This window comes from Trachemys scripta, chromosome 1 (assembly GCF_013100865.1).
Source record: "Trachemys scripta elegans isolate TJP31775 chromosome 1, CAS_Tse_1.0, whole genome shotgun sequence".
Classification (NCBI taxonomy): domain Eukaryota; kingdom Metazoa; phylum Chordata; order Testudines; family Emydidae; genus Trachemys; species Trachemys scripta.
Window position 1 is genome coordinate 304,279,895 of NC_048298.1, and position 14,916 is coordinate 304,294,810.

General features: G+C 42.7%; 1 protein-coding gene across 6 annotated transcripts in view; it reads left to right on the forward strand.

Annotated features, from left to right (window-relative positions):
* SPATA13 (spermatogenesis associated 13) overlaps positions 1-14,916 on the forward strand; it is a 114,688-nt gene that overhangs the window by 26,900 nt on the left and 72,872 nt on the right. For 2 of the 6 annotated variants that reach the window (XM_034758738.1, XM_034758743.1), the window contains exon 2: positions 12,274-12,371. The exons of 2 other annotated variants lie outside the window; for them this stretch is intronic. The gene's annotated coding sequence lies outside the window, so the exon portion shown is untranslated. Of the gene's footprint in view, positions 1-12,273; positions 12,372-13,468; positions 13,567-13,620; positions 13,841-14,916 lie in introns of those variants that run through there. 2 more of the 6 variants (XM_034758741.1, XM_034758742.1) reach the window with 2 other exon arrangements.

Sequence of the window (14,916 nt, forward strand, 5' to 3'; positions counted from 1 at the left end):
GCGCCACCGTGTCCTGTTTCTCTCCCTTCCCAGCGCTTGCGCTGTGAAACAGCTGTTTTGCGGGGCAGAGAGGGAGGCGGGAGGAGGGGGAATGCCACACGCTGGGGGAAGAGGCGGGCCGGGGCCGGGGATTTGGGGAAGGGATCCAATAGGGGAAGGGAGGGGGCGGAGTTGGGGCGGGGACTTTGGGGAGGGGGTTGGAATGGGGGCGGGGAAAAGGGCGGAGTCAGGGTGGGGCCAGGGCAGCAATTTTTTCCCAGCCTAGGGGCGGCAAAATTATTAATCCGCCACTGGGGAGGGGAGGTCGGTGCTGAAGTTATTTCAGTTACATTTTTTGACCTGAGATTTGACAAGGTCTTTTAAAAGGGATAAAGTCACTGACAAAAATAGAACTGTCCATTTTGTTATTTGGAATCTTTATGCAAAGATAGGACTTATTGAAGTAAATTAACTACTGTTGTAAGGAAACTTGCAATCTTATGGTTCAGAATGATACCATGATTATATAAGACACAAATTAGTCAAGTTCAGAAACTCCAGCATCAAAATAAATCAGGTAGAAAGGTCTTCCAACAGCCACCTTAGCCTGAACTCTTTCTGGAAAACTAGCCTTCTTGCTTTGGTTCTTGTCACAGGTGCACAAGGGCAGTAGATTATTTTTATTCATATATAGGCTTTTGTATAGCACTCATCACTATGGTATCTGAGCACCTCACAATCATTAATAGATTTGTCCTCACAATGCCCATTTGAGGTAGGGAAGTATTATTACGCCCACTTCTTTACAGATGAGGAATTCAGACAGAGAAAGAGTGAGAGCTCAAGGTCGCACAGAAATAGAGCACAGAACTCCTGTGTCCCAGCCCAGTGCTTCAACCACAACACTATCTGCTCTGTCTGAGATGTGAATTTTCCTTTTTTTAAAGACTTTGGCATTGTTTCCAATACTGGTGAAATTCTGAACATTTGACCTCTACTTTTATTTCCAATTGGTTCATTCTTGACAGCAACTGGAATAACTGAGTTCATTCGAAGTCCAAGGACACTAAGAAAAGGACTCTGTAGATAGACCTTGCTTTTTTTTTTAAATCAAAGGGCCTATTTGCTCTGTGGGAGGGGAAGGTTGAGCTTGGCAGGGAGACACAGAGACATTGAAAGTATTACATTTATGGCATCATTTCCCTCCTTTCTGAGGGGGGCTCTTCAGTGGTCAGGATCTGCAGCTGTGCAGAGGCAGGCTAGGGCCTTAGAGGGGGCGCACCACAGACCCCAGAAACTCATGTTTGTGGGTAAATTAGTGCTGTCCCTGTCAGCATTAACATACTGGTGGTCCCCAGCACAGTTTGGAAACCAGGTCCACTAGTCCAAGTGGGGACCAACAGTAGTGCAGAAGTACAAGGCCTCTGGACAGATGGGCCATCTGCAGAGCTCAGGGGATCTGTGAGTTTAGGAAGTGGAACCCTTAGCTACTTCAATAAGAAGTCAAACTCAGGCCCAGTGGAATCATTCTAGGGAAATTCTGTGAGTCTAAATTTGCTGAGTTTCCTCCCCCTCCCCCCCCCAAGTAAATGCCCAACTAGTGGAATAATTTGATCCTCAGCAATAATTTGACCCTCAGCAAGTTTGTGGATTACACTAAGCTGGGGGGAGAGGAAGATATGCTGGAAGGTAGGGATAGGGTCCAGAGTGACCTAGACAAATTGGAGGATTGGGCCAAAAGAAATCTGATGAGGTTCAACAAGGACAAGTGCAGAGTCCTGCACTTAGGATGGAATGATCCCATGCACTGCTACAGGCTGGGGACCGACTGACTAAGCGGCAGTTCTGCTGAAAAGGACTTGGGGACAAGAAGCTGGATATGAGTCAACAGTGTGCCCTTGTTGCCAAGAAGGCTAATGGCATATTGGGCTGCATTAGGAGGAGCATTGCCAGCAGATAGAGGGAAGTGATTATTCCCCTCTATTCGGCACTTGTGAGGCCACATTTGGAGTATTGCATCCAGTGTTGGCCCCTCCAATACAAAAAGGATGTGGACAAATTGGAGAGAGTCCAGCGGAGGGCAACAAAAAAGATTAGGGGGCTGGGGCACTTGACTTACGAGGAGAGGCTAAGGGAACTGGGCTTATTTAGTCTGCAGAAGAGAAGAGTGAAGCGGGATTTGATAGCAGCCTTCAACTACCTTAAGGGGGTCTCAAGCAATGGTCTCAAGTTGCAATGTGGGAGGTCTAGATTGGATATTAGGAAAAACTATTTCACTAGCAGGGTGGAATGGGTTACCTAGGGAGATGGTGGAATCTCCATCCTTAGAGGTTTTTACAACTCGGCTTGACAAAGCTCTGGCTGGGATGATTTAGTTGGGGTTGGTTCTGTGTTGAGCAGGTGGTTTGGACTAGATGACCTCCTAAGGTCTCTTCCAACCCTAATCTTCTATGATTCTATGACCCTAACTAATTAGACAGTGGCTGCTACTGAAGGGAAATGAAGTAATTTTAAATTTTTAGCTTTCGGGCTGTTAGTCTTACTGGTGCCAATTCAGCCTTCATATAGAAGTCACTGGGAGTTGTGACTGTCTGAGGAAAGAATTGGGCACCCTACGTATAACAGGAGTTGATATCAACCCTGTGCATAGCTTGCATGAAATGAGCTACTTGTAGCTTCAATTAATCTGAGATTTTTATTACTGACTTTTGTCAGTTAAAATGATGTATACAGTGATCCAATGCAAAGGAAGCCAGCCATTCATTTAGCTGCCAAAATATGAAGGGATGCTGAATTTTAATCACCCGAGTTTGAAAATTTTGCCATTGATTTTAGTATTATTAAAGAAGAAGATGGTTATTAAGCAAGAGGAGATAGCACTGTGATGGATACCAAATAAAGGCTTGTAATAATAACAGTAAATAACTAAGGCTACGATTTTGGCATGGAAATTTTTAGTAAATTTCATGGCAGAGGTGCAGAGAAAAAAGCAATATGTCACAGAAAGGTCACCAGATGATCCTCCCAGAGCCCTAGAGGGAGGACCTCATGACCAGCCCAATCCCCATTGAACCCTCGGGAGCCCTCAATACCACTAACCCGATCCTCCTGGAGTCCCTGCCTTCTCCCCAAGGGCCTCCTTACCTTACCCTCCCGACTGACAATCCGCTGGTTTAAAAAACCTTTGGCCCCCTTGTCTCTGGCGCAAGTGGAGGCAGGCCTGGGCCCTCCCCATCCCCAGGACAGGAGGCTCCACTGCAGAGCGGGCTCATCATGTATTTTATTCAAATTCACGATTACTGGGAACACTATGGCTTCCATGCCAAAATTGCAGCCTTAATAATAACTGGCTCATAGTTAAAGTTGTCAGCCACATTGCATTCTGAGCACATGTATCATCATTTAATGGGAAATTATCCCAAAATTATATTGACATTTTTGTAACCTATGAAGCTTTTCATTGTTGTACCCCTATTTTTATGTATTGTTTCTATAACTTTCCCATTACAAGATTTTGTGAAGAAGCAGTTTACTTGAAACTAAAAGGAAAATAACTTTAAAAAAAAAATCAAAGATGTGGCAGCTATACGACAAACCAGAGGTAGAATTAGCAAGAGGAAGACTTTTTTTATTGGAATATAGATAGAAACATGAGAGAGATCATAGCTGAATCTTTTGGTACAGTAGACATGCCCACAGATGTTAATTTCAGCTTACACTATGCAATAATAAAGGCAATACAGTAGAACCTCAGTTACGAACACCTTGGGAATGGAGGTTGTTCGTAACTGAACAAAACTATATGATTGTTCTTTCAAAAGTTTACAACTGAACATTGACTTATTACAGCTTTGAAACTTTACTATGCAGAAGAAAAATGCTGCTTTCCCTTTATTTTTTTTAGTAGTTTATGTTTAACACTCTACTGTACTGTATTTTCTTTTTCTTTCTTTTTTTGGGGGGAGGGAGGGTTTTCTCTGCTGCTGCCTGATTGCGTACTTCCGGTGCCAAACAAGGAGTATGGTTAACTGGTCAGTTCGTAACTCTGGTGTTCGTAACTCTGAGGTTCACCATATATAATTGTAAAAAGAGACTAAACAAATAAAAGTCCTTATGCTAATTTAAAACACTAATAACACAGGAAAATAGACTAGAGGCACAGAATTCTTGTGGGCTTTTTTTCCCCCCTTCCCCTTTTCTAACATAGTTCAGACTTGGATTGCTGTGACTTTCCTATGCACTTACAAACCTGTAATTGTCCAGAGCTTATTGGCATAGCAACCAAGATAACAGCTCTGTTAAGCCTGTTGAGTATTTCTCTTGCATCATACTGGCTCAGTCATGCTATCGAGACCTGTTGCTTCAGTTTTTTCTGTAAATATAATAAACGTAGATATGAACTAGTGGAACTTTGCAGAGATTTTTTTAAAATAATTTCTAATCAGCTGTATTGGCTGCTTCATTACAAGGCACTTCTTCAGCAGCTAGATTTTTAGTTGATTTTTATACCTGGGAAGGGGATAAGGTAGAACCTTGGCTCCTTTGCCTCCTCTTAAGCACCAGCCTTCAGGATGGAGGACATGCTACATGTTGAGGGTGTTACAAATTACTCTGTCCACCCTTTACTCCTCTACCTCCAGCACAACAGGAAGCAGTGGGATGCATTGTGCCTCACAGATGAAACGTTGCCCCCTGCCATGGATGATGTGCAAATAACATAGAATCATAGAACATCAGGGTTGGAAGGGACCTCAGGAGGTCATCTAGTCCAACCCCCTGCTCAAAGCAGGACCAATTCCCAGACAGATTTTTGCCCCAGATCCCTAAATGGCACCCTCAAGGATTGAACTTACAACCCTGGGTTTAGCAGGCCAATGCTCAAACCACTGAGCTATCCCTCCCCTCCAATGAGCACTAATGTACACAGATGGTGTATAAGAGACTTGAACTACTCTGTCCCTACCAGGGTCTACAAGACGAAGATGGATGGCTGCCTGATAAGCTAAGACCTGCATGTAAAGCTGTTCATGCTTGCAGATCGGTTATCTCTGTAATGCTTTTGTTCTAAATAAATACTTGGCTTTATGAAGGCTGGTTGGTCACTGGTTAACCCTGCTATAGCCCCTGTGGGAGAGCAGGATGACAAGTGCTGAACTGAACTCAGACTTGCTACAGTGATCACAGTGAAATGCAACCTAAATCCCAGGTCTGCAAGAGATTGCAGGTTCCATGCCCTGAAAAAGGTGATTGCTAGAGGCCTGAGACCCAGTGGGATACCCTTATAGAGGCTACAAAGGGGTGAGAGGTGCAATTACTTCAGGAATTATGACAGTGGGATGGCAGTATGTTGGGATGATTTAGTAAATGTCTATCTGAATCAAATTGGGAGGGGTCAGGATGGGATTTGGAGTTGGGGTAAGGTTGGGAAGGGAGCAAAACACAGATGTAGAACACTTTGGTTGTCTGAGGAAACGTTAGTCACAGCAGTTCTTTCTCCCTTGGAAGATGACATGGCAGAAGGATCCTGTCTGGTGATTGGATGAACACCGTGCAATGTCTGTTTGCAATGGAAAGGGGCTTGTGGTACTGAACTGAAACTTCAGGGAACAAAATAAAGTTGTGGGGTATCTTTCTTTCCTTGTCCATTTCACCATTGTTAGTCTGTCTCAGAGACAGAATTATCTGGTGATGCTGGGGGGTAGGGAAGTTGGTGTTCAAGCTTCATATCTCTCTTTGTATGGAAATTCTGTATGCAAGCTGAGAATAGTCAATATCCAGCTGTGTCTCCTAGTAGAACCCTGTGCGGTTACAAAATTTGTATCCACATCCGATCCGCAAACACAGTCCGTGGGTATCTGCAGATTTGCAGGGCTCTAGATATAACATTTGCATTCATATCCATCCGTGATCCACAAACATGGTCTGCAGATATCCTTGGATATAAGGCAGATATCCACAGATTTGCAGAGCTCTACCTGCAAATATGTCAGCAAACTTCTGATGTAGCAGACAGTCCAGCTGGCCTTGTGATTCAATGGCAGTGCAAATCTGCTTGGTCCAGCTTCACAGCTGACCAAACTCCATGATTCAGTAGTATGTAAGGGGTGACCATTAGCAGAAACACGATTGAGCCTTAAATCGGTTCCTTTGATTCAGAGAGTGCACCTACTCTTGGTTATTTAGTCTCACTAAAATGTCACTTACTGAATGAGCAGGGCAGCCTCTGTGAGGGGGCCTCAGCTCTAGAATTCAGAACCCCTTGCTCTATAAGAGCCCACGTTTTTGATCCTCCTGAGCGTACTGCAAGACCCATTTATTTCCCCAGGTATGTTTGATAGGGGTCAGTTGAGAGTTGTGATGACAGGATGGCAAGGTTGCAGTTTGATAGTTATTTGGTGGGAGGGGATTATAAAGAGCTATTAATAGGTTTTTTAAAATATAAATATTAAGAATAAGGATAATAGATAAATTACGGCAATGAGGCAATCTGATACCTGGGTGATAGGTGTGGTATACGAACCTGAAAAGAGCAGAACAGAAAAAAATAGAATCTAAATGGCTATAATCAAGTGCTAACAAAGAGCCCACTCTGGCTGTCTCTTATAGTCAGTACCTTTTCCTCTCAACATGTGGTTCCCCGAGCATCTTAATGTACTTTTCACTTAACAGAAAATCTATTTCTAATAACTTTACAAGAACATAGAGAAAATGTTCATGGGCCCAAACTTGCGACACACTTCACTGCTGAATCTCTTTTCCTTCCCACTTTTCTGTATTTTGCATCTCCACAGTCCTCCCCTCTTTCTTTGTTTCCTTAAACTTTTGTAAGTCACAAGATAAAGGTAGAATGCAGCCTTCCTAATTGGAAAGAGGAAGTTGTCTTTATGTTTGGACACAATGAGCTATTTATTGAAAACAGCTCTTCTGTAGTATGAAGCATCTCTTCATGTCATGCTGTCTTAATAATGCCTCTTGAGGATGGGAACACAATAATAGCATCACAGTGAGACTCAATGGGGATATAAATAGCATTCGAACAGAGTGAAAGGCCGAGTCCCTCGTTAAGTTGTGTGCAGCTGCAATCGTGTAGGTGGATGAGTAAGACCAACACTGAGAGGGGACAATGGTAACCTGGTACATAGGGGTCTTTTTTTCATTGATGGCGTCATTCCATCCTGCTATTGTGTCCACCCTAAATTAGGTCTGCGTGCCAAATGGAGTGCAGCGAACTAAGTGAAACAATCTCTCAACGCAAATTCAAAAGAACATTTTAAATGATAAAACTGAAGTCTATTTCAGTTATTTATAAGTTGTATTTCAGCACTCGTTTGGAACCATATTTGACACACTTTCTCGCGTTGATCATTTCTGTACTCCACAAGCAGTCCTATTGCAGTCAGCATGGATATATCTACACTAGAGCTGGAGGTGTAAACTCCAGCTCCAGGAGATATACCTGCACTAGCCCTGATGGAGCTAGAATACTCAAGTAGAAATGAAGCCGTGAGCAGTGGGAGGGGCTAGCCACCCAGAGTTTGTACCAATGATCTTGGACAGGATTTACTCAGGGTGGCTAGTTCTTCCTGCTGCCGTTACACTTCTGTTTTTAGAATGCGATCAGAGCTAGCACAGATGTAGCTCAATGAGCTGGAATTTATACCTTTACTCACTTAGGTATTAACGTGAGTAATAGGGTGACCAGATGTCCCGATTTTATAGGGTTTTTTCCCTTATATAGGCACCTATTATCTGCCATGCCCGTCCCGATTTTTTACACTTGCTATCTGGCCACGCTAGTGAGTAAGAGCATCAGAACCTGGCTTTTAGTGAACAATTATAAAGTAGCTATATGAAGAGACTTGTATTGGTGAGGACTCCTCACTTGCCTCTGTCAAATTAAGAAAATTAATCAGTTTAAACCAAGCAGCCCTTTGAGCCCTTTCCTTAACAGGATGATTCATGAACTGGAATGCCAAGATGACAGAGCTATTGAATTTGGAGAATTCCTTTTGGTATATTATTATGCCTGTTAGAAACTTACACAAATAGAAACAACCTTAGTATATTTGAAACCTAATTTATACATAAAACAGACAAACTTAGTTTGCAGTGCATATTCAAATGTGCTACTGTTCCTCACTTTTAAACTGTCCAAATTAAGGGCTTGATACTGCTCCCCTTGAATTCAGTAGAGGAGTTGCTGTTAATTTCCTTGAGAGCATGACTCAGCCTAATATCCCCAGTGGGACTTGTAAAGGTTCTCATGAGGGTAATTGTTTGCAGGATCAGAGCCTTAGTCTGTCTGAGATGCAAAAGACAGATACAAATTGCAACATTAGGTAAATACTGTAAACCTCAGAAAACACTCTATAGTTTAATGAAAGAGAATCAGTTATTCTAATACTTCCACCTATTCAAAATTGCATTTGGTACCTATTAATGTAGGATGATTTTTTAAAAAAACATTCAGAATATTGCACTTACCCCCCCCCCCCCATCCTGCCCAGCTGTGTGCAGTATAGCAAATTCTTTTTTGCCATGGTTTTCTTGAGTATTAATAAGCTCCCAGTCTCTCTCTCTCATTCTTATTTTAAAACTGGAATTTTAAAAGTATATTTAAAAGGAAAGAATCACAAAATATCAATGGATGAGCATTGGGGTTCCTCCTCCTCCATTGGGAGTATCCTTTCATACAGAAGGTAACAGAACTATTCTCCTTCAGACTTTCCCACCCTGAGACTATGGAAGATGACAATCTTGATTAGATAAGAGCTGCTGACATGCAGCCATGGATGTGCTGTGATATTTGAAAAAAATATCAATACCCACTAAAAACTTCCATTTCACTTTCTAGTTCATCTTGCTCCTTCACCATGAAAGATCTTAATATCGCTTTTCCAGTGTCACATTTTTTATAATCCTTTTCCACCTGTATTGCACTTCAAATAATCCTTCTCATTCTTTGTCACATGCACTTTAAACCTCTTTTAAATCGCAGATTTAAACTTCTAAAACAAGTTAAATTTTTTGTTGCTATGGCTATTTGTGATTATCATTATCAAGTAATTAATAATACCATTGTGCATGTACCAATCTGGAATTTATTCTTGGAGTTCTTTTGGACTTGGTCTCCCACAGTTTATAATGCCAGCACAACCACTGATTGAATTACATCCTTTGTTACTCAGCTGGGGTCAATTAGTCTGTAAATAATAGGGTATAGTGCACCTTCTCAGAAGTACCTATACAAGTGCTATTCAATTTTTCTTATTTCCATCTTTTTGCACAATCTCTAGTAACAGATAACATTTATCTTCTCAAGAAAGGAAAAACAGGAAAACAAGCCACTATTTCTGCTTTAAAGCAGCCTGCCTTAGTAATAAACATGGGTGACATTTTGTATTTGTGGAATAGTGAAACAGATTTATATTCTGTGAAGAGTTAACTTACTGAAATTTGGCCATGTCCTAGGGCTAGTCTACATTGGCAATGCTAAAGTGCCTTGTGTGGTCGCTGCAGAGTGCTCTTAAAAAAACCAAAACACCTCCATGAGGGGCGTAGCTCCCAGCCCTGGTGCACTGTCTACACCAGCGCTTTACAGCACTGAAACTTGCTGCGCACTGGGGTGTATTTTTTCACACCCCTGAGTGAGAAAGTTGCAGTGCTGTGAATTGCCAGTGTACACAAGCCCTTAGCTGTTGGGAATCTATGCACCTTTCTTTCCTAGAAATATGTGCTAGAAAAATAGAGTAATGTTTCAAATCTAAAAGAAGAATACTTGGCCATATTCTTCTTCCTTACACTAGGGCAATCCCCATAATTTTGGCTGGTATCTTTATAGTGGACCTTGATATAGCTGCACTTGGGGCACTGTATATATGGGTCTGAATCAGCCTATTTAAAAAAAAGGATATCCAAGTTAAGGAGAAAGTACAGACACTCATTATTCTCGATAACAGCAAATTAAAATCTGTCCTCAGATACTCACAAAATTCCCATTGAATTCAGAACTTGTATACATGTATGCAAGGGCAGTACTTTGACCCAATGAAACCACAAAAGTCAGAAATGGGTTTTAGCATAAGCTGATGACCGAGTATGTAACACAAACAGGTCTGTGAGATACAAAATACAGCAGTCAGTCTTAGAAACATGCAGTCACCTCAGACAGAGGTTTATATAATTGTTACCTTAGTAATTGCAACATTCTAGGTATTCTCTATAGTATGTAGAGACAAGAATAAGAGATATTACAAACAGTGATGTAACAATCTTATCTAATTATCCAAGGCAAGTTTTTAAGAGTGACCATTATATGAGGTCAAACCTGCAGAACTTTATAGGCACTTAACCAATATTTCTATCAGAGAGAGTGAGTGAAAGTTTGATATACTGCACTAATATAACATGTGGTAAAACTATATTTACAGTCCATTTCTGATATATTTGCTGTTTCATGTACAACGTGATGTACTTACCCCCTCAAATCCATCCAAATGCTGATCATAAAATCACCTTCTAGTCTGTCATCCCCACTTTAAATCCCTCAATAAGTTCCCCCTCTTCTAATGCATGAAACATGAACTTCTTGTCCTTATTTACAAACCCTTCCACAATTTAGCCCCTCCCTTGATATCAGACCTATTATCTTATTCCAAGACCACCTCCTGCCATCACTCCACTAGTGATTCTAGACTCATTCTCCGTTTCTCTAATAAGCACTTTTGGGCTTCCTTAGTCCAGATCCATAAAGCCAATATCTTATCCTCCTTCAAGCCCTTCCTCAAAACTCACCTTGTCTGTTAATGCATACAATAAAGAACAGCCTAGTAATGGCTAGGCAGGTGAAAAGCTACAGTCACTACTACAGACTGGCTAGGAATTCCACATATGCTGTTATATTTATGTGTTACCACATTTCCCCTGGCCCACTTGTCTCATCCACCTGCTATGTCACCTTTTAGACTGTAAGGGCTTTTCTACCCTTGAAACGCTACAGCTGCTTCAGCGGAGACACTCACAGGAGATGTTCTCCTGTCATCATAGGTAACTCACCTTCCTGAGAGGCGGTAGCTAGGTCAATGGAAGAATTCTTCCATCAGCCTAGCACTGTTTACACTGGGGATTTTTCACACCCCTGAGTGATGTAGCTATGCCGATGTAAATGCCCAGTGTAGACCAGCCATAAGGCCCAGATCCTCAACGTTATTTAGGCACCTAACTCCCATTGAAATCAATGAGAATTAGGTGCCTAAATATCTTTGAGGATTTGTGCCTCAGTGTTTTGGATCAGGTACTGTTATTTATTATATGGTTTTGGTAGGAGTCACCAGATGGTCTTATTTTCCTTTGCATGCAAGTACTGTTCAGACTTGGATGGTATTGTAGGTTTTACGATTGTTCTCTGTCTTAATCTCTTTAATTCAAGTCAATGCTTGGGACAGAGTCATATCCTGGGAACCACAAAAAGAACAGGAGTACTTGTGGCACCTTAGAGCCTAACAAATTTATTTGAGCATAAGCTTGGAACATATAGTAAGAAGATATATATACATACAGAGAACAACTTTCACCTTTTCATGTTCTCTGTATGTGTATATATATATATATAATCTTTTTACTATATGTTCCATTCTATGCATCTGATGAAGTGGGCTGTAACCCACGAAAGCTTATGCTCAAATAGATTTGTTAGGCTCTAAGGTGCCACAAGTACTCCTGCTCTTTTTGAGGATACAGACTAACATGGCTGCTACTCTGAATCCTGGGAACCAGGCATTGGTGTTTGGGCTGAAATTTCTGAAAGAGGTTTGCCCTCTTGCTGTTTGTAACTACCTCCATTAAAGGACTGGTGTATGAGTGTAAATAAAGCAAGCTACCCTAAGGAAATACCCCACATCACTGATTACTCTGCATCACTGATTTTTTCTCTAATGGGAAACTGATGTGCATCACCCAACATCTGCTATTAGCTGGCAGAGGGCCGACAATATATTTGCATGGCACCTTACATAATGGGGCCAAGATGGCTGAGACATTACTGCAATTTAAATATTTAAGCAAGGAAGATGTTTGATATGAAGGTGATCATTTTATACCAGATTGTTATTGGAATGTGGAACAGTGGCTGAAGACAATGTACATAATGAAAATTTGACCAAAGGCAGAAATAATTAAATTCAGCCACATGTAATAAGTAGAAATATATAGTGAATAGCAAAATGAGGCAGGGCATGCCTGACACGGAGTACTGGTTCTCTCCAATCACAAATTCTGTGTGTTTTGCATTGACAGCATCATCCCTATGGGGCCAATCCACCTGTGGAGTAACTATAGAAATAAATGGAGTTGCACCAGGGATGGATTTGGCCTTACACATTTGAAATAAAAAGGTAAGTGTTTTAAACCAACCACAGCTTGGAAGACTCACATGGAAAACCAGGCATTACAAGTGAAAGTCTTTGCAAGAGGTGGGGAAGACTAGCTTTGAAGCTGAAGATTAAAGTACATATTTTCTCAATACAGCAAATGAGAATGCAACTTGTAGAGGACCAACAGCTGAGGAGAGGGTGTGGGAACCAGAAATACATTCAATGATTGGGAGGTTGTTGAACATTAAGATCAGGAGAACAGATAATTTGGAGGGCTGCAATTTCTCCTGCTCCTGCCTCCCCCACCTCCTTCATATTCAATCCCTAATTGGCAGCCGACTTGAACAAAGTAAGCAGCAATGACACCCAATACAGAAGGGCAATTGCTTCATTATTAATGTGTGCAAATGCCACACCCTCCTACTTTAATCTTTATCTGTTTTGATAGGATGATAATTAAATTCAAACACAACAAACAGCCCCACTTTGTCTCTTGGAGGGCGAGGGAAAGGGGAATCAGCCCCTTAATTACTGTGTGCACAGCACTTTGAAAACGTAAATCACTCGCTAGGTGCTAAGTATTCCTAGTATTATTTATCGGCAGCCCCAGGCCTGGGCCAACTTTGTTTTAGTTGCAGATGCAGGGGAGCATGGACTCTGCCTTCCAGGTGGGAGGGGAGAAAAGGTCAGAGGGGGCCAGCAGCTGGGACACTCCCCCGCCTGTTGGCTTGCTGAGGAAGGCTGGGGAATCTGTCATTGAAAAATGAGCAGTGGGGGAAGAATAGCTTCTTCTAGCCCCTCCCTAGAAAGGCCAGCGGCAGGCCCCCAACCTGACATAGTAGCTGCTGGGCGAGACACAAGGGTGGGTGAGGTAATATTTTTTTATTGGACTAACTTCTGCTGGTGAGAGAGACCAGCTTCTTCCCCTGCCTCTCCTCTGGCTGCTCTGCACAGCCCCTGCACGCAGCCTTTGAACCCAGCACTGCTCCTGCAAGTCTCTGAAGAGCTGCCTCCTCCCTCAGTGGGTCTAGAGTTTCCCTCCCCTCCCCTCCCTCCCGGCTGCTGCCATAGTGATGTGGAAACAGATCGCTCTGTCTCCAGGGGAGCAGCGCGGGGGAAGGACTCCTTGGAGCTGCTGCGGGTAGGGCTGGGAGCGGGGCTGCCCCCTCGGGTTCTGAGTCCTGCCTGCTGTCCTGTGCCTACTAGCTCCTCCCAGGTAATGGGCTCCTGCTCCTTCTCAGTCCCCGCACTAGGGCAGGGAGGGGACACCGCTTTCTCTGCTCTCCTAGCTGCGATTTTCCTGCTGGGAGGATGGGTGAGGCCGTCTCTGGTGAGCAGCGGGGCAGGTGCTTCTGCCCGAGCCAGACCAAGCGAACACTGACGACACTTGGGAAACCCCAGGCCCCTCTGGGTGGCTGAGGCATGAATGGGCTTTGACTGCCCCATGGGACCAGGAGTGTGCGGCGTGCTTTCTACCGTCCTTGTGTTGGGTAAATAACGTTTGCAAGTTAGTCTTCTCACTGCCCTTCATTTGTCTCCTCCCCCCTGTAGTTATTTCTTGAGGGACTGGAGGACCCGAAATATAAGCATCTGGTCTGTACTGGACTCAGTGCCATTATTTTTAGGTGTGCTTCTCTCTGCACACACCGCTCTCCCACCAGACTAGTGCTAAGGGTGGAAGAAATGTTATGAAAAGATGCGTTACTTGGAAAGTTGGCGTGTTTTGGGGGGTGAAAACCATGTTGCTCAAAAATCCTCTTGTTTTTTGCATGACAATAGAGTAAAAGTAGCAGCAGTTTTGAATATGCAACAAAATGAGGGGCAGGCTTGAACTTCAAGCCGTTTGGACTTAGTCAGACAGCTCTTGCCCATTTCTAGTTAACAAAGCTTCTGTTAAATCGTTAGAATAAGCGTCTCCCAGGCAGACTCAAGCTGAGACCATTTGAATGAGGGGGATTAAAAAATATGAGGAGGATTTTAAGCGTCACATCGAAACACACTCCATAGGGAACAAGATTTTAAAACCTCCATTTAAAATTTTTCCAAAAGGAGGGACTCAACTTCGAAAGTCTGGATCCAATATTTTTAAAGACTCCTAAAAGCTTAAGATTTGGGGTATCTTATGTTTGCTTATAATTTGACATGTGCACTGTTTACTATTTATAGTGTGTTTAGTATGTATTCATGCTAAGGGGGAAATGTAACCATTAAAAAGCTTCATGCACTTTTGAATGTACTGTACTCCAGGTGGCGATAATTGTTTATATGTGCACGGGGTGGGGGAGGGTTGGTACATTTACAACTGGGGCTTCTCCCTTTAATATTCATTGACCTGCCAAGTGTGGAGAGGTGATGGGAATGGCTTGTTTAAACCCTGTGAACGGGGAAGCTTTCTGACTTCACGCTGTGCCTAAGTGCTTCTTCCCGGCTTCTCTGGTTGCTAGGGGGCTTTTACTTCCTGTTTCAAATTAGCCTTTAAAGTTCACATGACTACTTGAGACCAAGACCTTACCCTCTGAAGCTCGGTCAGTTTTTTTTTTTTTTATCGTAAGGAGCAGATTTCACG